Source organism: Alexandromys fortis, unplaced genomic scaffold (assembly GCF_014885135.2).
Source record: "Alexandromys fortis isolate MF-2015 unplaced genomic scaffold, M_Fortis_MF-2015_v1.1 scaffold_5, whole genome shotgun sequence".
Classification (NCBI taxonomy): domain Eukaryota; kingdom Metazoa; phylum Chordata; class Mammalia; order Rodentia; family Cricetidae; genus Alexandromys; species Alexandromys fortis.
In genome coordinates, this window is record NW_026067924.1 from 2,960,363 (window position 1) to 2,982,390 (window position 22,028).

A 22,028-nucleotide genomic window follows, 5' to 3' on the forward strand; every position below is an offset into this window, starting at 1 on the left:
TCCTGTGGTTCAATCCGACTCAATTTCAGACATGTTTAATTTAAAGTGCCCTCCACCTGTGTCAGGACCCCAAAGGAATTATACTCCTGTGGTGTTTGTATGTAAAATTTTCATCTACCCTGAACTGCGAAGGACCAGAGTTTTCCCAAATCTGCTTTTACCTGGTTGACTTTTATCTGATCAAATCCTATTGAATCTGCTGAGATTTTTCTTCTTTAATCTATTTTCTTTTGCAACAGAGACACAGGACCGTGGTGCCCACTGTGACAGAGCTGTAGGACCTGGAGAACTGCGGTGTCTATTTGTAATGTCACTCTGCTGTTGCCCCATTTTCACACTGGGAATTCCTTCTCTGCTCTGGTGACGATGACTTTTCTAACGTGTAAATGTCATCCCGCCTTTCTCCCCATTGGCTGCTTCTCACCTACTTTTTGAGTCACATCTCCTGCATTTTTAGCCCTCTTGCCCCTTCCCAACAAGCACACCTTTTTTAAACAACATGATTAATTCATAAAAATATAAATACTTTTATAAACCTTTTATGCGTGTTCAAGATCATGTACGCTCCTGTTTAAGGGATATGATGAGTCTTTCTCCGAGTCTTTTTTTAAAATTAAACTTTCTTTTTATCTAGTCTTTGCTATTTTACTTCATGCATCTCAATGCCATTCATTTCTCGTCCCTTTGTATCTGCCCTCTGAACCTGCAACCGTCCTTGCCCTCCCCCCATAAAATGAATTTTAAGAAAAAAAAGGACATTTTTATCATGGAAGCTCTACTACAACACAGGTAGTCATGCAGTAAATCCTTTTATTCATATATCCTTTTTAACTCTTGTTTTCATTGATTTTTATGGAGCTCTACATTTTTCTCTGTTCCCCTCCCTGCCTCTCCCCTCCCCTTCAACCCTCTCCCTAGGTCCCCATGCTCCCAATTTACTCAGGAGATCTATCTTTTTCTACTTCCCATGTAGATTAGATCTATGAAAGTTCTCTTTGTGTCTTCACTGTTGTCTAAGGTCTCTGGGATTGTGGTTTGCAGGCTGGTTTTCTTTGCTTTGTGTTTAAAAACCACCTATGAGTGAGTACATGTGATAATTGTCTTTCTGTGTCTGGGTTACCTCACTCAAAATATCTTTATGTGCAAGTGTACATTGCAAAGAGTCATTGTTCTGGTTCGAGGCCTTTGGATTCGGCTACATTATTGATACTGGGCCCTCATTGGGACTCATGTTGGATATCCTGTTGTTACCTTGTGTCATAGAGACCTTGCAGCTCTGGATCTACAGGACTGGTTCCCTCACATGTTCCAGAAGATCATAGATGAGGCGGATGTTGGGGTGGGCCAACTCATGACCCTGATTCTGGACCTGGGTAGGTGCAGGGTTAGTCAGCTCACTAGCTCCCCTCTGTCTTCACCGCCAGGGTGAGCTCTCCATTACCCCAGGTGTTTCACCCCTTGCAGCAATGAGCAATGGGCGGGGATAGTTCTCTGCTTTTACAAGGCTTAATCCAAGGGTCTTCTCTGCAGATTTGATCCAGACAGAACTATTTCCTTTTGATCAAGACTTCCTGTCTTACCTGACTCTCCAGTGTTTCTGACAACCTGAGGATGTTCATGGTTCCTCTTTCTTTGAAACTAAGCTCTCTATGTAGAATTAGAGTGGTTTCTCCCTCTTTTTATATCACTTGTGTCTTTTGCCACATTTTTACCAGATAAACTTTGATATATGCAGGAACCATTGGCATGTTAGTTACAGGTTTTTTTTGGGGGGGGTGTGATAAATATCATGGCCAAAGGCAATGCAAGTGTTAATTTTGGTTTATGGTTCCAGAAGGCTAAGTGTCCACGACATTGAACAGACACTGGGGCGGGAACAATAATCTGAGTGATCACATCCCAGTCACACACAGAAAACTGAGAGTGAACTGAAAGCTGGGAAGCCTATAAACCCTAAGCCCTCAATGACCACACACAGTGATGCACTTGCTCCAGCAGGCCTCCACCTCCTACAGATTCCATAACCACCCCAAACAGCACCACGAACTGGGGCCCGGGTGTTCAAATGCATGATTCTACGGTAGGCAGTTTTCATTCATCTCACCGTTGTCGGAGAGTTGGACATACTTAGTTTGCCCGTGGCATAGAATGGGCATATATAATCAACTTTCTCCTGCTGCCTCCTTAACATTTAAACTTTCGCTTAAGAAACGGCAGGTGATTTTACTTCACTCAGTGTGTCTTTACTTCTGCTTTGTATTTAAACTTGTAGTGGAGCTGACTTTTCCCAGATTGCTGTCGTTGAGCTGAAGAAAAACAAATTGAGTTCTCCAGTGTATTCATCCTGGGTTCTCATGGACTTATAAAACACGTGTAAAGGTCCAGCAGAGCTGAAATTAATTATGCAAGAACACTTCCTCTCTGTGATAATTTCATAGTGCCTAGGGTATATATAAAGAGTACTTTATTTCATTATTAAGTTTCACAACATGGAAGTTTAGAAACTTGGAAGCTATCCAAAGTTGAGTACCACGATGTTCCAAAAAGAACAGCAGTAAGGTAAAAAAAANAAAAAAAAAAAAAAAAAAAAAAAAAAAAAAAAAAAAAAAAAAAAAAAAAAAAAAAAAAGGCCGAGGAGAACATAATTATTGGGATTGGGATACTTATTGGCTCTGTTTAGCAAAGGGGAAGATAGGACTGATGCTTCAACTCTAGAAGTAGTATTGAAGGAGGTTGTGAAATTATTAATATTTATCTTGTCTCCTGTATAATAACTTAACAGATCCATGTTGAGGAAAGTTGAACTTAGCGGAAGACTTTAAACTTTGAGTGTCAGTAATTTTCGTGTTCACGTTCAAATAGAGCAGAGAAAAAAAAACCCAAGTAGATTAAATGTAATTAAAGTAAACAATTTAACCAAAATGATGGTAGAGTAGATTTTGACTTAGATGCAGTTGGGCCATATGGCTACATAAATATCTATTATTATCCTACATATTGATTGGCTCATCCTCCATCAGAAGTAAGAACTGTGAACATATTTCATAAATCGTTTGAAATCCTACACAATACCTGTTACTCTATGTTGAGAACATTATGTTTATTAAGAATGCACAGACACTCTGAAGAGACGGCTCAGTGAATAAAGGTGCTTGCTGCCAAGTCTAATGACCTGTGTTTGATCCCGGGTACCTGTATGGTGAAAGCAGAGACCCGACTCCCACAAGCTGTTCTCTGCCCTACACATGCATGCTGTTGCACATGTATGTACACACGTGCGTGCATATGTGCATTCATACACTGATTAAAATGTAGTTTTTAGAGATTAAAAAAAATGTAGGCCAGGAGAGATGGATCAGTGGGATGTTATGTTCTTCCTGAAGTCCCAAGTGTGATTCTCCACACCCATGTCAAGTGGCTCACAACTTCTTTTAACTCCAACTCCAGGGGCGTCTGACAGCTCTGCTCCTGAAGGCACCTGTGCTCACATCACATACCCCCAGAGGCATAAACAAACGCATGGCTGAAAATAACAAAATAAACTCTAAATCCTCTTAAAATGAATCCACATACTTACTTTTGACCTATTTGTTATATCTCTTGGTCCCTGGATACTTGTGTTGTGAAACCTTACGATTCACTTTTCATGTTATCCAGCTTACATTGTCTTATGTTTGCTCATTTAGTCTGTTTCAGCAAGGAAGCAAGCCTGCCCTGTGAAACAACTGACATGCTAATCTCAAGATACAGTGCCAGTTTAGTTGAGAACAATTATCTGTAGTCTGAAATACCAAATTAAGTGTTGAGGAGGTATTTTCATATAAAATATTTCAAATATGTAAATTAGGATTCCTTTTGGCATTTATTTATTTATTTACTTATATACTGTGTGCTTGCATATGTACCACAGCCTGCATGTAGAGAGGTCAGAGCATAACTGGAGTTAATTCTCTCAGTCCACCATGTGGGCAGTGAGGGGACTCAGGGTTTCAGATTCAAAGGCTAGTGCCTGTACCCACGGAGCCGTCTCACTGCTGCCTAGAATTCTTGTGCTCTCCAATTTGATCTGCAGCTTTGTCATGTGCCATTAAGACTACAAGGCCCCTTTTTATGCGCTGGAAAAATTACACCATAAATGGATACTTTATAATATGCTTAATATCCTTTTATTAAATTGATAGGTGCAAAAGCATAGGGCACATTGACACTATGATGAGAACTTAACATTGTTGAATTTTTATAATTTTTGCAGTTTCATCCATATAATTTTTCATTTGTGCAGTGACGGCCAAGATGATAATTTCAAAGTGTTTTAGCCATCTTTTTTTGATAAGGAAAGGTCACTTTCAGTCGTCAGAAAAGACATCATTCTATTAAACTAATTTGCCTACATGCAAATTTTGTCATTTTTACCTCATTAACTATTTATCATGGAATAAAAAGTATATATATTCATGAAGGGGCAGCTTGCAGCCTGATGGAGCTGGAACTAATATTTAGCAACTCTAATGACTTTTTTGCATCCTTAATTAGATAGCATAAGGTTGATATGATTAGGTCAGGATGTAGTGTTTTTCATTAAAATACATTTTAGAAGCTGTATTCATAATCTGCCCTTGCAATTAAATAATGAGCCTATGAATTTAATATTATCGACCCAATTATTATCCCATGCAAACGTATACCTTTAATAAATTTGTGCCGTAGGACCTTCATTAGCATCAGAAAGAATGATATTTCTAGGTTCGTAGATTGAATAGCTATGGTTAAACTTAGGTAATGATCTTAAATGTATCAGGAAGCAAAGCTCTGATACCTAGCCATTCAATTCCAAAGTGTTCCTTACTATTTGTTGAAGACTCATTTACATTGTAATTATTTTCTTAAAGAAAATACCACTTTAACACAGGCTGCCGAAGCTCATTAAAAAAAAAGCAGGGTGTTAGGTGGAAAGGAAGGTGAAAGGCAGCTGTACGTTGTGGGGCAATAGTGTGAGAATTTAGAGATCTACTCCCGAGCAAGATAGGAAAGCATCTGTTCTAAAATGTCCATTTCTCAGCATCTGCATCAGTCACACACAGCCACAGGCATTAGATGAAGGTGATTTTTTTTTTTTTGGTTGTTGCAGGTTTCTGCCATTGTTCAAAGATGGTTGCGTGGAAAAAGAAGGGTCCTGTAAGCAGGAACCACCTTCTGCCCAGGTGGAGGACTACAGAGAAACACGCACACATAGCAACAAACCTAGTTCCCTCATCCACCCAATCGGGAGTTGTTACTGAACTACTATTTTCGTGAACTGGGGCAGCAAACACAGTTGGTTGGCATCCTTAGTTCATTCTTTAAGAAAGTTACTAACAAAGTTATGTACAATGAATGATGTTTTAATTAAAAGAGGTAAGAAGTAGACCTTGTCCTCACTTAATAATGAAACGTATAAAGAAGCCAATCATTACTGTTCACAGGTAAACTTCACATATGTGTAAGCAGACTTACATAAAGGTGCTTGCACAGAGGCAAAGCTCATCTCTTGTGGAGTTTGAAGTCAACGTGGGCAGAATGCTTTGGTTTAGGATGGTCAGCGACACTAGATAAGATGACAGCGAAGGTGGGGAAGTTGCTCAGTAACACCAAGGCTTTTCTGTACAGAAGGAGGAAACAAATGGAATGTTTTGGGGGAGAGGGAGGGAAATGGGAGGCCGTGGCGGGGAAGAGACAGAAATCTTCAATAAATAAATAAATAAATTAAAAAAAAAACAGGACGACAAATTTAGACACTTTTGTCCCCCAGCTGTAACAATGGGTAGTGCAGTAGTTTGAGTGTAATTGGTCCCCGTAATCTCGTAGGGAGTGGCACTATTAGGAAGTGTGGCTTTGGGGTAGTGGGTATGGCCTTGCTGGAGGAAGTGCGTCACTGTGAACTTGGAGGTTTCCTATGCTCAGGTTAACACCCAGTGTTTCGGTCAGGTTCCTGTTGCCTTCTGATGGAGGTGCAGCCAAAGCCATGTCTGCATGCATGCCGCCATGCTCCCTGCCATGATGATAAAAAAACGAATCTCTGAACCTATAAGCAAGCCATCCCAATGAAATGTTTTCCATATAAGAGTTGCCATGGTCCTGGTGTCTTTCGCAATAGAAGACCTATCTAAGACAGACAGAAAGGTATAAAACATCAGACTAAGAACTCAATATTGCCTAATTGTGGGAATTGTATTTTTCTCACAGGCTGAAAGAAGCCATTGACAGCATTACTAAGAAAATCTATCTCATGTATCCAGGGCTCTGGGCTATCTTTGCATTGAATTCTATATTGCTAACTTATCTACTTACTATTTTCACATCATTGGAATCAAATAGTTTATTGTTCTTTGTTCCGTGTTTTGCCCTTAATGGTTTATCCATTGTAATATCTAAATTACTCATGATATTTTCTAACTACCCAGTTCATCGGATCTCAGAATCACTATTTGAGTTGTTTTGCACATCGCTAAGTGTCCCTCACGGAGACCTGAAGCAGATGAATGGGCCCTTAAGCACTTTATTAGCTTGTTGGGGTCTTGAAAGTGAGCAATGAGAAGTAGAAAGTCAAAATGAAAGCAGGGAGATTTGAATCAGGCCGAACAAGGAAATGAAAACCCAGCATCAGACTGAATTTGAGAGTAGCAAACTAGAAGAGTAATGCATGCAAAATACAAGAGACTGACTTTTTAATACAAACTTTCCATTGGAGCATATCCATCTATGCAGGCATGGTTCCATAAGACAATTTTGTACAAGTGTCACCAGCCTTTAGCCATATTCATCTCTGACTCTCCTTTTTTTCCCTCCTTTCCCCACCTGTAACTCAAATTTAGTCCACAAGATAATCTATTTTCTACTTCTTCTTCCACGTCCCATCATGTATATGGTTACACACACACACACACACACACACTATCTAGAACCATAAATAGATAAAATTTGATATGTCTCTGTTCTGGAATATTTAACTTGAATATCTGATCTCCAGTTCCATTCATTTTCAATGACAATTTTGTTCTTCCTTGCAGCTGAAAACTCCATATATGTGTTTGTGCATATGTTTATATGTAACACATTTTCATCATCTATTCTTCTGTTGGTGGACACTTAGTTTTAACCCATAACTTGCCTGTTGTTACTAATGATTCACAACCATAAAGATACCAGGTTCTCTATAGTAGGCTGTATACTACTATACATCCAGGAGTGGTGTAGCTACCTCATATGGCAGTTCCATATGGTGGTTCCATGCAGATTTATATAGTAAAAATTCAGAAGGGCTGAGGAGATAACTCGGTAGTTAAGAGCATTCCCTTCTCTTTCAAAGTACCTGAGGTTAGTTTTTACAACCTATGTAGAACAACTCACAACTGCCCATGACTTCAGATCCAGAGACACCAATGTGCTGTTCCGGGATCTGAGGACATCTCCACTCACATGAGTACATAACCCCCGACTCCAAAATACAAAGACAGATGTTTAAAAATAAAGAATCCTGACTCTTACTGGTTGACACATAAATAGGTTGTTGGGACTAGAGGAAATGTGATTCAGAAATCTATCTCAATTAGAACTAAAAAGTCATAAGAGGTAAGGTTGTCAAACAACACATGGTGGTAGAATCATAGAAGTAACTCTACAAGTCATAATGCTAGCCCTCTAATGGGAGTTCCAATGGAATGCATTCAGGATTTTCTTGTGGATACATTCTTTAGATTTCCAAAAGGCTGTTGATCCACCAGTCACTGGATTATTCTTGTGTAAAGAACACATTTTAGTGAGCATATCTTAAGGATATTCGTGCATGATTTTAGCCAAAATAATTTCTATTGAATAATTAAATTTTTATTCTGAATTCTATATAGCCTCTGTTGTTCATTATTCCCAATTCTATATCATCATCATTATGATTTTTAAATATTTTTGAATGTAGACTATGATTAGAACTACAAAAAATTGTATAAACTTAAGTTCTTATGCAACAAAGAGGTTGACAGTAATCCAACTAGTTGGAAATACTAAGTTTTATCAACATTTTAGAAAATACAGAAGAAGAACATACAGAAATGAGAATTTCACTTTTACATTTTCAAAGTCATAGCAAAGAAACAGCAAAGGGGAGTCTCCTCTCTCTTGGTTGGGTGGTCTTGGTAATTGAAACACCTTTCTTTTATCTCTAAATGTCCAGGATGTTTGTTTATAAGCTAACCAGTACATTGTTAAGCTTTTGAAAGGCTATTTAGCCATAGAGAGATTGATCTCTTCTATAAAATGGAAATGATAAATAACAACCAAAGAAAGGAACCAGTAGAACGTTCTGAAGACACCTCAAATGTTTGGGTTTTAAAATCGACAAAGATCTATTGCATTCCGTTAAGTACTTTCTCCTTTAATTCTAAAATTATTTCTATTTGAAGTGAAGTCCAATCCATATGTTTTTGATTCATTAACACTTAGTTTGTTAACATCCCTTTACTGCACTCATGTATAGCCGTCTTTTCATCTTTTTTTTATAAGCTTATGTTCCTCAGACACAGGAAATCAAGTTTTTCTAAGAGTAAACAAACTTGAACTCAAAGAGACACGGGGTATGGGGGCCTCTGTATGTAGACAACACCTATTAGCTTTGAACTACTCCTTGATTCACTATGCAAATTTTTCTTTAGCAGTCCCTAGAAGGAGATATCTTGCCAATTAACTGAGACACAAGATTCTGTCATATTTTATTATTTACTGAAAGTTCCTCTCTTACATTAATTCTTCTTTATAATCAAACAGATAACTACTAACATATTAATGAAGAAGTTATTAATAATGATTATTTAATTGTCATCTCCTTATTTATTCTCATTAATAATACAGGAGCTGCTTTAATTATAATGTAGTGGCAAATGGAGTTTTCTATAAAGCTCGGAGATATGTTTCTGCATTTTATTTTCTTTTAGGGTACAGTGTTCTTTAATGGGAAGGGTCAAAATCACTTTTTCATATCCCACTAACACCAAACAAACACAGGCCCTTCACATAGGTTGAAAGGGTGGTAGATTTCAGAGGTCGAAGGGCAACTTCACCAATATATTGTCTCTCCTATGGCCTTAATTCATGTTAACTTATCTACTTACTACTGTTGGATACTCTGAGCAATTTTTTGAACAATAATAATAATTCCACATTGGAAAATATCATCACAATATTAGTACCTGCTGAGAGATATTGTTTTAACTGATATTTTCTTATTGACAGGCAGGTCAACTTGAAATGTGAGTCTTATTATTTTTAGAGATGAAGGAAACTGAATCTCTATGACTACCATACAAGAACTCTAGAAGCTTTTTGTAGGATGTTTACAAGTCAATTCATTTAATTATTAAAGCAAGTATATGTGGCTGATATTACTCACTTTACAGATGAAAACCTGAGACTCACAGACATTAATGTTTTTCTTTCAACTATGCATTCATTTATTCCCCCATGTGTTTATTGATTATCTTTTAATAAAGTAAGCAGTTTTGTTATATGTGAGTGCAAGACAAAACAACCTCCTTTTCTAACGGGGATATGAAGCAAATAATGAAGTCACAACAATACAGCAGGAACTAAGTAGTGTGTTGATAGCAGGAACAAAAACATGATTAACTTTTTTTTAAGGTGCCAATGTGAGATGATTAGGAGGAAACATTAAAACCTTACTAGTTAGGGCAAATTGGTACCAATAGGAAGGCTTATGAAACAGAGAAATTACATACAATATTTTTGAGAACAGAAAAGATTTGTAATGACTGAAACCTACCTGCTGTAGCCAATATAGGCCTAAGTTGGGATAGGAAGGTCACAAGTGCAGACAAGCAAAGTGTGTGCACTTAGCAGGACTACATGACATGGCTGTTGTTCTGTCATAAGATAGGTAAAATTGGTCACCTGTGAGGTTAGTTTAATTTGCTAATAGTCAGATCTCTTTAATCAACCTCAACTCCATGTTTTAATAGTCAAAACTAGCCCCTTGTCTATCACTCACATCCTAAGTATTTCCCTTTGTACCACCCACATCCTTATTCGATGGCTTGGTCTCATAATTAACTGGAGAAATAAATGGTTTTGTCTGTCTATACATTTTGTAATGCTTTGGCTTGTGAGATAGTTTGTATTCCTATTTCAGTTCTTGGAAAAATAAACCCAAGACTTCAAACCATGATATAGTAACAATACTGACATCAGCATTTCCCTGAAATAATTATAAAAATAATATTTGTTTCAAGGAACTGCTTGTTTGTCCCAGCCACCCAGAACCGAAATAATCACACAGAAACTGTATTAATTAAATCACTACTTGGACCATTAGCTTTATTTTCTTATTGGTTAACTCTTATATTAATTTAATCCATTTCTATTAATCTGTATATTGCCACATAGCAGTGGCTTACCGGCAAGATTTGGCATGTCTGACTCTGGTGGCTCCATGGTGTCTCTCTTACTCTGCCCTTTTTCTCCCAGCATTCAGTTCAGTCTTCTCCGCCTACCTAAGTTCTGCTTTATCAACAGGCCAAGGCAACTTTTTATTTATTAATGGTAATCACAACACACAGAGTGGACTCCCACATCAAAGATGTACAAAGAGGAACTAGTAAGAAATGAAGGAATGATGAACTAGCAGCTGAATAAATCAGGTAATGGGTTTCCAGATTTAACTTAATTTCCACACTGTACGGAAACAAAATCCACTATACCAATCATTCTTGAGGAAAGTTGGAAAAATTAAAGATTTGCCTGCCGCCTTTCCCATACCCACAAAATTGCTCACGTACACATGTGTACTCAGATTCTATCTGCAGTTCCATGGGTGTGCAAAGCAGGTTTGATACATGTTTAAGACTATTATGTTCTCACTTCCTTGTGAGCATCTTATTTTCTGAGTCCATTCTCAAACAAGCTGCCAGAACAACGGGTGAAACTGTACAAAAAATGTTCCCTGACACACTGTAAAGTGGAGAGGGGCAAGACGGATGGGCAGAGAAAGATTGCAAATTCATCCCAGAAGCTTGAAAAAAAGTGAACATAAGAAGACTGCTTGAATTCAATGGCTAACTTGAGTTGATATGTAAAAATCATTAAGTACCAAACAATTAGTGAAAACTTTCCAACAACTAACTTTTGCTTGCTTACATTAACTATTAGACTGCAAAATTACATTGATTCTGTGACCCAACATAGAATTTTAAGACATTATAAATTCAATTTTGTAATCCCACATAACCTTTAATTAGTAACATGTCCGTATTGTTTTAAAAGTCTCTAAACACCATTTTCAGAACATAGTACTACAGTGTAAAAGATACAGTTTATCAGTATCATTATATATTAGGTTCACAATCATTTTGCTAGTATTAAAAATTTACTGACTAAGGATTTTAATGCTGAAATGAATGCAGTAGTCAAGTTGGCAGAAGTGTAAAACTCAGGTTAAGATCTGAGTACCTTATTGTAGCCTCTAAATTTATAGATAATGGGATGATATCACAGTGATTTGGAGGAAAAATAACTAAAGACTTAGCCCAATAACGGCACGTAAACAAGTTAAATGTTTTTTTAATATATCCAAAATTGAGGAATGTTACTGTTTCCAAATAATAACTCACCACAAAAAAGAAAACAAAACATAAAACACCAAGTTTTAAATATGGAACTCACTTAGCAAGGACTCAAAATTAAAAATTCAGTGTTATTAACCACAAAGTTGTCAATGCTACTTATAAAATATAAAACATACCTATATGTTCTTTGACAAGTTTCAATTTTTAAAATTGGCTTTGACAGAAGACAAGAGAGGATACTATGCTTGGAAGGTGCATCAATAATAAACTGATTTTATTGAGTTCAAGAGGACTTTAATAATAACTTGATTAAGGCAAATGACATTCACTCTCCTGTCATGGCATATACACATTCTCTGCAGTAGAATGTAAGGCAGTAAACCTTTTTGGAAAAAGTTTCAGAATGATTGTTTTAGGAATAATCTTATTACTTGACCCAGGAATTGAACTTCAGTGTCTGTACACAAAGGGAAAATTCAGGAAATGCAAATAAATATCGAAATAAAGAAATATTTTGTCTCATTACAATCATCCATTATTTTGTTATATAGTCATGACTTCCTCTGATGCAGAAGAACAGGACTTTTTGTTATCATCTTCTGTTTTTCTACAAGACATGTTTATCATATCTTTTATGATAAATGTTATTTTCATAATTTGGGAAGAAAGACCTATAAGATAACTTTTTTGAAAGAAAGAAAGATCAGTCACAATTTGGGGTCCTATATAGCTACTTTCATTTGGGAATATCCATTCTGCAGAGGAAACTGAGTCAGACAGAACTAGATCTTCACAAAGCCGTTCTCACAAGTAGTTGAGTCATGACAATCTGTTGCAGACTGGCTTGCCATCTGTCTTCAGCAGGGAGGGAGGAAAGTAATGCAAAGCTCCTGTGTTGTAAGAAGAGTTGGCCAACATGTTTGTAGCGGGTTCTCTTATCCGTGTTGATGGTTATCATATGAGGTTTGATGACACAAAAGTCTTGCTTAATTTGGTGATAGAACCCGGTCAGACTGTTTCAAGATGCGATGCGCTTGGCTGTTCTCTTTGCCTTTGTTGTCCTCCTTCCAATTAGCAGTGCAGTTGGCTCCTTTTCTTTCTTCGAATAGCGCTTGCTGTGGTTTGTGCTTTGACTAGTCCCGAAGCACTGCTCAAGTGCTGTGCTTGGCCCTGCTCTACTTTAGCAGGTACAGTCACCATGCAGGGCTCCCAGGGACAAATATTCCATCTCTGCTTTTGGCCCATTCTCTGGCAATCTACTGGGAAAGATCTACACCTTATACTATGACCAGTTGCCAGGCCACTCCCATGACTCCCCTGTACCCTGGTTTTCGATACATGCTCATTGTTGATTTTTTAATATGAAAAAATATGCTTTATGGGGGACTTTAGAGAAATATTTTATGACTTATAATATAAATTCTGCTTGATCTAAAGGAATGACCTCACCCATTTGATTTTACTTTTTCCCCTACTGTTTCTGTTTAGAGTCTCTTCTACTTGTCTCAATTACACATAAAATTTGGATCTGTGAGTTACAAATTTTAATATTTGTCATAATAATGGAATAAGCTATGCCAATAAGTTGTCATTGTTTAACCAGAAATAGGAGTATTCTAAACTCTTAAACATCTTTAATATTTTTATGTTTTTATGTATTTCAAAACCCAAAGTATAACTGAAGAGAATTTATGCACAGGTAACTGAGTAATGATGATCCACTTACAGATTTCAAATTATATACAGTATTATACATAATTTATAATGTGTATAAATTATTCCATATAATAATCAGGAATGCAGAGGTAAGACTGGAGAAATGATACCTCAGTATGTAAAGTGTCTTCCACACAAACAGGAGTACTTGAGATCTGGTCCCCAGCCCCTACATGAGAGCTGGACAAGGTTAGCGTCTGTAACTCCAATACTGGGAAGGAGCGGGGGCACAGGCATCCTATGAATTCAGTGGTTAGCTTAGCTAATTGGCAAGCTTTCAACTCAGCAAGTGACCTTGTCTAAAAGCTAGAAAGATGGCTCAGTAGTTAAAAGCACATGCTCCTTTTCCAAAGGGCCCAAGTGCACCTCCCAGAACCTACTTTGGATGGATCGTAAGGGTTCCAGGTGATCTGGCACCCTTATCTGAGCATGTGGCCTATATATACACAAACACACAAATAAAGATAAAACAAATGTTTAGAAAATAGGGACACCATTTCAAATAAGTTAGGAACAAGTCAGATAGAGAAGTGATTGAGAAAGACACCACCTACATACTAGCAAAATTACAGTTATAAAGTAGAAACAAAAATAATTTTTGTAGTTGGGGGGTCACCACAAAGTGAGGAACTGTGTTAAAAGGTTGCAGATTAGGAAGATTGAGAGAGAACCTCTTCTCTACAGTCTTGCCTGCAATCCAATCTTATGGAAGTATTTTTCCCAATTGAGGTTCCCTCCTCTTAGATGGCTATAGTTTGTGTCAAGTTGACATAAAACTAGGCAGCACAAATATATTTTTGCGTGCCAAAACCATGCATGCCCAAAACATACATACATGAGTCAAATGCCCATAATCATAAAAGTAAATATAAAATTACAACCTAACAAAATTTCATTGTGTAATTCTGCTGTGTCTGGTATTTGCTGTCCCAATCTAAGAAACTGTATACTGCATCCCAGAGGGTTGCCACATTCAAAGAGCTGTGCAGTAGTGGGAGATAACTTTTACCCACATGCAGAGTTCAAGTGAAGTACCAATTTTCACTAGGGGAAAAGTCTATCTAGTTAGAGGTCAAACCACAGAGGACACCAGTGCCACAGGTGACGGCAATGAGCTTTCGCTGTGGAATGAGGCCCCGCTCTGCCTCTCTTTTTTAGCTTAATTAAAAATGATCACATTTCCATCATCTGATGCCTTTGACAGACTATGGACATAGAGCCAATTTGGACACTTTCACCAAAAACTATGAAAGGCTTTAGCAGTACGTGTCAACAGTGTCACACAGTGGAGTCTCCAACACATTGTCACGTTGCATTTTTTTTTTCCTCTTAAAGGAATGTTAAGGTAAGAGGTTAGGAAGTTTCACAGGTTAGGAAATTGATCTTTGAGAAGCCACTTCCCCTTCTTTATAAATGTCAGGTCTCACCTCTTGATGGTCATGACTGTCATATATATATATATATATACACATATATATACATACATATATATATTGCCTAGAGAAAAGATGAAAATGTCCTAAAAAAGAGCCTTTTCCTTCACTTTCATGGATTTTAGTGAATAATATTTAAATACTTTTCATTGCACTTTGTATGAAACAGGAAATCTAGAGAAATGAGAAATGATTCTAATGCTCTATTGGAGGTCTCAGTGGGTAGCAGTACTTGACATGCAACCACAAGATGCAGGTCTTTGATCTTCAGCACCCAGAAAACAAGCAGAACATTGCTTCATGTGCCTGCAAACTCACCACTGTGAGAGGCAGAGACAGGAAGATTGCTGGGACTTCCAAGTCACCAGCCTCACTCCAGGAAGGGATCCCACCTCAGAGAATAATAGAGCAGGGAACTTGAGATGCTCCATTAGTCTTCACATGTGCTCAGAGATATGTACACACACACACATGCACATATCATATATACATGTAACAAAACCATGAAACCTGAACATTTAAAATAAAAATGCCCAGTGTAATATGGCCAACCCAAAAATCTCAGACAACATTAGCCAAGTTACAGGGAGTGAACATTTTAGATGTTTTACATTTGATAAACGTTTGGAAATGCAATACTGTTCCAGTAAAATGTCATGATTGTGTAGAACTTTATCATCTGGTAAGATCTATTGTCAAAGTGCTTAAAAGACTTTGATGAGGTCCACAATCAGACTAACACCTCCAGACTGTGAAAGACCACATATAAGATTAGAGTAGAATGTTGCCTCTGAATCCAGTAACTGCTATGCAGCAAGTTTCAAAGTCCTATGTACTAGTACATACAGTAGGCACCTTCTGAAATTCTCCTCCCATGCAGGAAGTTCACAGAGTCAGAAAAACAAGCTTTGTTCATAAGGAGCAAACAAGACTGAGACTGTGCACCAAGACTATGGTTAGTTCTAAAAAAGGAAAAAATCTATTAACGCAATCATTTGGTTTCTCTCTTGTTATGCAGACAAAACCAATCTCCAATGAAAATGAAGACACTTCACAAAAAGGACCTGTCAATCAGGGTAGTAGAGTCACACATGATTTTCCCTTTTGCTTTTATTCTCACTGCACTCTTGTACCTTGGTATTGATGGTCAGAACACAGTGTGGAAAGCTAGCACTAGGTTACTGGTTTCAAGGACTGAGAAAAAAAAAAAAAACAGTGGTCATTGAAGTGCAGGCACTCACTCAGTAAATTTGTTTCCAGCCCTTTGAAATCTTTAAATCTAGAAGACCCTCTAAGCATTTCCATTAAAGGACACTGGAAAGTCTTGTGGCCTCTCTGAGAATCCCCATCTTCAGATGCCTGTGATAAACACACCATAGAAAATAACTGACTGCAGAATTGATGCAAGTGCCTTGGCCCACCTCCACCAGCACAGCATGTGGGGGTCACTGCTTAACTCTGTCCTGTGTATATTAAGATTCTGGAGTTGCTACTGCTATAGCCGCCTCCACATGGGAGGGAGCTCAGTGCATTTGCAGGCACTACAGGCAGGGGATGCCTCAAACCCAGCCTGCATCTGGTCAGAATGCTTCGAGCTTTTCCTCAGCCCACTCTTTTCTCCCTCTTCGTCGCCACATTCAGCTCTCTCTTTCCTTGTCTTTCTGTTTTGTTTTTGTATTGTGTTTCTTTGAGGCTGGGTATCACTATGTAGCTTTCAATCCTCCCCCAACCTCTTAAATGCTGGGATTCCAGGCATGCATTGTATCCAGCTTTCTCAATCTTTCAGTTGCCTCCCGTTCTTTTCCTTCCATGACATATTATCATATAATGGAAATGCATGCATGCATATGCCAGAGGCGGGGAGATACAGAAACTAGGGATTATTATTCCTTTTTTCCTCCTCTTCTTTTCCTGTGTCCTTGGATCCACTGGGTATAAATCACTGTATAAGCTCCAGGTTGGAGGACGCGGGGGTTTAATATGCTGCCAATAAGCTCAGGTTTATAGACTTGTTATTTTCATTACTGTTTGGTAAGCAACAGTGCTAGAAGCCACACATGGGTTGAGCAAAAGAGCGATTGCTTCTGCATTTGGCTGATGACCTTGTAAAGCACTTTTGACTGTTGGAAGAAAAGCAGTCAGGTTGATCAGCGCTACCTGCTTTCCAAATGGAGCCATTGCTTATGGCAGGAAGTGTTACTGAACACAGGATAACTATCCCGAGTCATTATATGACTTTCTAAACCTTGAGAAACAGGCTACCGCCCTGTCACCATCTGTCCAGTAGAATGAGCCATGGTAAGAACAAACATAAGGCTAGCTTTTGATTATGGTTTTGTTTTGCTTTTAACCTCTATACTTAAATGTCTTGTTTATTAGCTTCAATAAATCGCTGATGTGGTTTCCTTTAAAGGATGGCAATGTTCTCTGAAATAAACAATGAAACTATTTGACTTCAGATGGAGTTGGTCTTTCCATCTTCTCTTACCCTAGTTTTTCTCTTCTACTTCAGGCAAATCTTAGAGACACTCACATGGGTGCCTTCTTTGGCCATTTGATAAAGATGGCTGTCTATATATTGTAGTGAACTTCTTTAGACACATATAAGACATAGTAAGTTACTTAGTTTTATGAACTGCAGTGTTTAATTTGGAATGCTTTCATATCTTCCTGTTTAAAAACAAAAAAATAGCTCCCCTAACTAAACTTCCAAAAGTGCTTTCCTAGAGCTGGATGTAATTAGCAACATGGGTTTTTTTTTCCCTCCTTTGATTACTAGTAAATAATTCAATAAAGCCCATGCCTATCTATGGTTTCAATGAATCACCCCAATGGCAAGTGAAAGACTTCATTGTCCTATTTAACAATTAAAGGGACTTAGAGGAGGTACCAAGATGGCAAAAAGGTGCTAGTGAGCTAAGCCCATACTAAAGTTTATCCCTCCTGAATTCAACACACATGGTCCATCTCGGTGCTTCTTTCCCCACAGCTATCTGAATTGGGCAACAACACAGAGTATAATGGTGAGGTGTATTTCACAGAAGAATTGAGGACAGAAATCAGTAAGTTTTGCATCTGATAGGATGAACTATTGAATCTATTAACTCTTTTTAAGAAGTTTTTTTTTTTAAATCAAGGTTATGGGGATGAAAAGATGACTAAGTAGATAAAGATACTTGTACCCTTGGACCTAAAGCCTGATGATCTGACATCAATCTCCAGGGCCTACATGGTGGAAGGAGAAAACTTTCTTTCACAAGTTGTCTTCTGTACACACACACACACACACACACACACACACACGGCATAGATGATACAGATATAGATCATATATATAAATCATACATATACATACAGATAGATATAATTTTACAAATACTGAAAGCTAGATTATCTACCTTCTAAATATGTTGAAAATATGTATGTGTGTGCATGTGTGAGTGAGACACAGATTGTTATGTAATCCCTTCCAGAGGACAGAAATCCCTTCCTTTGGAAGAACATGCAGATTGATCAGAAGAGACAAAACTATAAACACCACCAGCCAGAAAACAACCCATGGCAGTGTGCTGGGCAGGAGTTGCATATTTAAGAGCTCTTAGGGAAAAGGAACTGTTTGAAAGTACACAAAAATCCAGGAAGACTTGACCACTGAAGTGGTTATCTCCAGATGGAGAAACTAAACTGACCTGGGACCTGTGAAGCGTTCTCTATGTCTCCTCTTTTAGGAGTTTTCTAACAAATCCACACTGCAATTGCTTGTTTCAAAACACGTACGTTCTGTGTTCAAACATCCATTCATACAGCGGTGGAGAGAGTGCTTGGTTCTCAGAGACTTTAACAGAGCTATGTAGGCCTGAACCTACAAAAGAATTTGTTCAATATTTAGAGCAAGAAGGAAACGGTGAAAACATGAAGACTCCGAGCTCACAAAGATGTTTATGGTCCCTCCATGGCTAATTGAGTCAGTTGCAAATCCCTGCCCTATTAAACAGCACTTTGCAGACACAGCCGCCACACCTCCTCTTCTAAGAGCCCGTATAAATTTTTAGGGACTTCCTACTTCCTTGCTTTTTAACTTTCAGTTTGCTTCTAAGCAAAGGAAACTCTTTACAACCCGTGGGATTGAAAATGATCTCCCGGGGTACTTGACGGTGGCAAATGAGGATCTTTATGGAGTCCATTTTCTGGTCTGAGAGACACATTTTCCCCCAGGTTGTTCACAAAACTATGGCAGCCGATGGGGTGCATAATCTTACTTCTGGAGGAACGGGGGTCTTTCTTTCAGACAGCATAATTATCCTACATCGAGCTCGATGTAAGAAGCTGTACAACATAAGCAAATATGACATTTACTCTGTAACAACTTTACATTTGTCTTACCGGGAAACAGAGACAGAGGGGAGGTTAGCATCTTTTTGGATTATAGAAGGGAATAATTTGGCAAAACTGATAAGAACTTAATTGGCCCAAAAATGATGAAATATTTTTATATCTTAATATGGCATCTTGAACCTATTAGGATATTTAAAATCCAAAGGCATTTTGCTAAGGATAAGAAATGTTCTTGCACATGTGTAACCATCGGGTTTCTTAAAGGATGTGGAGAGCAGAGATGGGAGCGGGACTGCTTCAGTCCAAGTCCAACCCCCACACCAAGAGTCACCATGTTGCTTACAGCTTCAATAAACTTGCTTCCGTAAAAGAATTTGTTCTGCAGGCAGCAAATAAAGTTTTATTTTTTCCCTAACATAAAATGGATGCCAGACAGACCACCAGCCTGCAGTTATAAACTCCTCTTCCCAACCCAGAACCCTAGGGTTTATTTGATGCTACAGGTCAGAATATTGAAAGTCACATGTGGAAATCAGATAATAGGGGCATCAAACTCACACGTGTGAAAGAATTCTCCAAAAGGTAAGATAGGCACGCCCATTCTTTCTGCTTACTTTTTTTGGAAGCTCTAAAGAACCACGATGAAATTTATAAAGGAATCCACGAAGGTGGAGGGTATTTGACAAAACCTTTCATAACAACCAATGATTAGATTGCCTTAAAACACAAGCAATCACTTAGGCAGAGGGAAATACATATCATCATTGAATGGAAGTTGCACCGTTTTTTTCTGTGACCAGATGTCCTGCTATTGACAATTAAGAGGAGGAAAGATACACTTCACCTCACAGCTTCAGGAGGTTCAATTCATCAGAGTTCATCAGCTGCCTCATTCCTACCATGGCAGGCCAAGAGACACTCATGGTGACGGTCCATAGTCAGGGATGGTACATTCTCGGTGGTCCATGCCTAGTGACCCTCTTCTTTTTCAGTTACGTCCCTCCTCCTAAACTTTTCATAATATTCCCAAAGAGTGCCACCAGATGTAAAACATAAGTCTTTGGTCCATGTTCTATTTTCAATCTGTGAATTACACAGTCAAAATCTAATATGCGCTGAAGATTATTTGGAATAAAAAAAAGACAATAATTCATTCATCAACCAGTGGATCTTTACTGGATACCATCTAGGTTTTCCTAAAAATACTAGTGCCAGGTAAAAGAGTGTTTAATTCATGTCATGCCACACTGAAGTGCCTTAATTGGATTGTTATTAATCTTTATCAGTAAATGTGTCAGGTAAGGACCATAGCAAGTAAAGAATTTAAAGCATACAACAGTTTGGAAATTTTCTTAAGATGTCGCAGTATGCAAGCATGGAGTTGGAAGCTGAACTCAAGACACTTGAGTCCAGGAATATACTTAAGCTAAGGTATGTGTCTTGGATTTATCCTGAAACCCATATGTTCAATCCATAGATAATTAAACAAAAAAGAACATATATGTGAATGTCTACATCAATACAGTTAGCATCTACAAAAATTCAAATGTTTTACTGGGGAGTGGTCAAATAATTCATATGATGGAATAAAAGAAAAATTATAATATCAACTAGGAGACAATAACAACAAAAATATGCTAAGTGAAAGAAGCCAAACACAAAATGTATTACTAGGGAAAAATGAATTATAACATGACTGTTCATATTATTTGCCCTAATGTGCAGACCATAGATAATCTCTACCCTTGAGATTGGAAGAGAGTGATGAACACAGAGACAGTCACTCCGGTCAATAGGTTAGACTGTATGGAAAGGATAAGAAGATTCTGCAAGTATGATTATGTTAGTCATTAGGTTAATAATTTGGGATTGTTGTGGATGGACCTGCCTTAACCAGTCAAACACTTTTGAAAGGAATCTAGGTCTTTCTGAAAAGCCAGTGAACACAGGAGAGTCCTTTATTTTCTTTGAAGAAATGTGTTGAAAATTACGTATGGAGAGGGACCTCCAGCAAATACCCAAGGATCTGAGGGGCTGAGAGGGCTCCTAATCACTAGCTCCCGAGAAAGCTGATAAATCAGTTCTACAGACACAAAGAAAATCTGCTGAAACTCTAAATGAGTCTGGAAGTAGACCTCCTCCTTAGTCAGGTTGCTAATAAGAGTCCAGAGTGGTTGACCCCAGAATTGAATTTTGCTAAGGCAGAGTACAGCGATCCCAAATAATTGGGACTTAAGTACTCAAGAAACCATGAGGTCAAATTAAGTAGTACTTTCATCACTAAGTTCCTAGTACCTTGTTACATGGTAATAAAAAATTAGCACATATCTAACCATTATGCTTACTTAAATTGTCTCAAAGAGGCTTCTAAAACCCTGAGAAAAATAGCTGTCATTTTAGATATGAGAGCCTCGCTGATGAAGAACATGTGTATGTCAGGCAGAGAAGAAACTATGTGTGAACTGGCAAGACTCAGCCTGCCACCAAGTTGTGCCTGTATGGGACAGAATGAAAGACCCCAGTAACAGTGCTGGGAAGTGGACTATGATAAAAACTCAAATCTGTGACCTGTTTCTGAGTGGCCGCATGCACAGTAAATCGAGACACCTTGCCATGTTGTCTTCACATTGCTCTGTTGCAGGAACCACCTGTAAAAGACGGGGCAAAATGCCTTGTGTTAATTACCTGCCAACACAAAAATAAAAGGGATGATTGATACCTATGTTCCAGAGATATCTAAAGTGGTAAGGGCACAATCTGGAGTAACTCGGAGCGTGAGTGAGAGGGCACTCACTCAGAGGGCAGTGGGAAGAAGCCAACGGGAACCAGGATCCATTTGCCATATCTCAATGGTGTCAGTTAGACTCTACTGTTTCCCACAGCCCTCTGGAGTATTAGGGTTTCTGAGTTGGGGAGAGTAGAAAGCAGCTGAGAATAT

At 38.2% G+C, this 22,028-nt stretch overlaps 1 protein-coding gene across 1 annotated transcript in view; it reads left to right on the forward strand.

Annotated features, from left to right (window-relative positions):
- Positions 1-22,028, forward strand: part of LOC126501615 (uncharacterized) — a 269,467-nt gene that overhangs the window by 212,215 nt on the left and 35,224 nt on the right. The gene's annotated exons all lie outside the window — the stretch shown is intronic.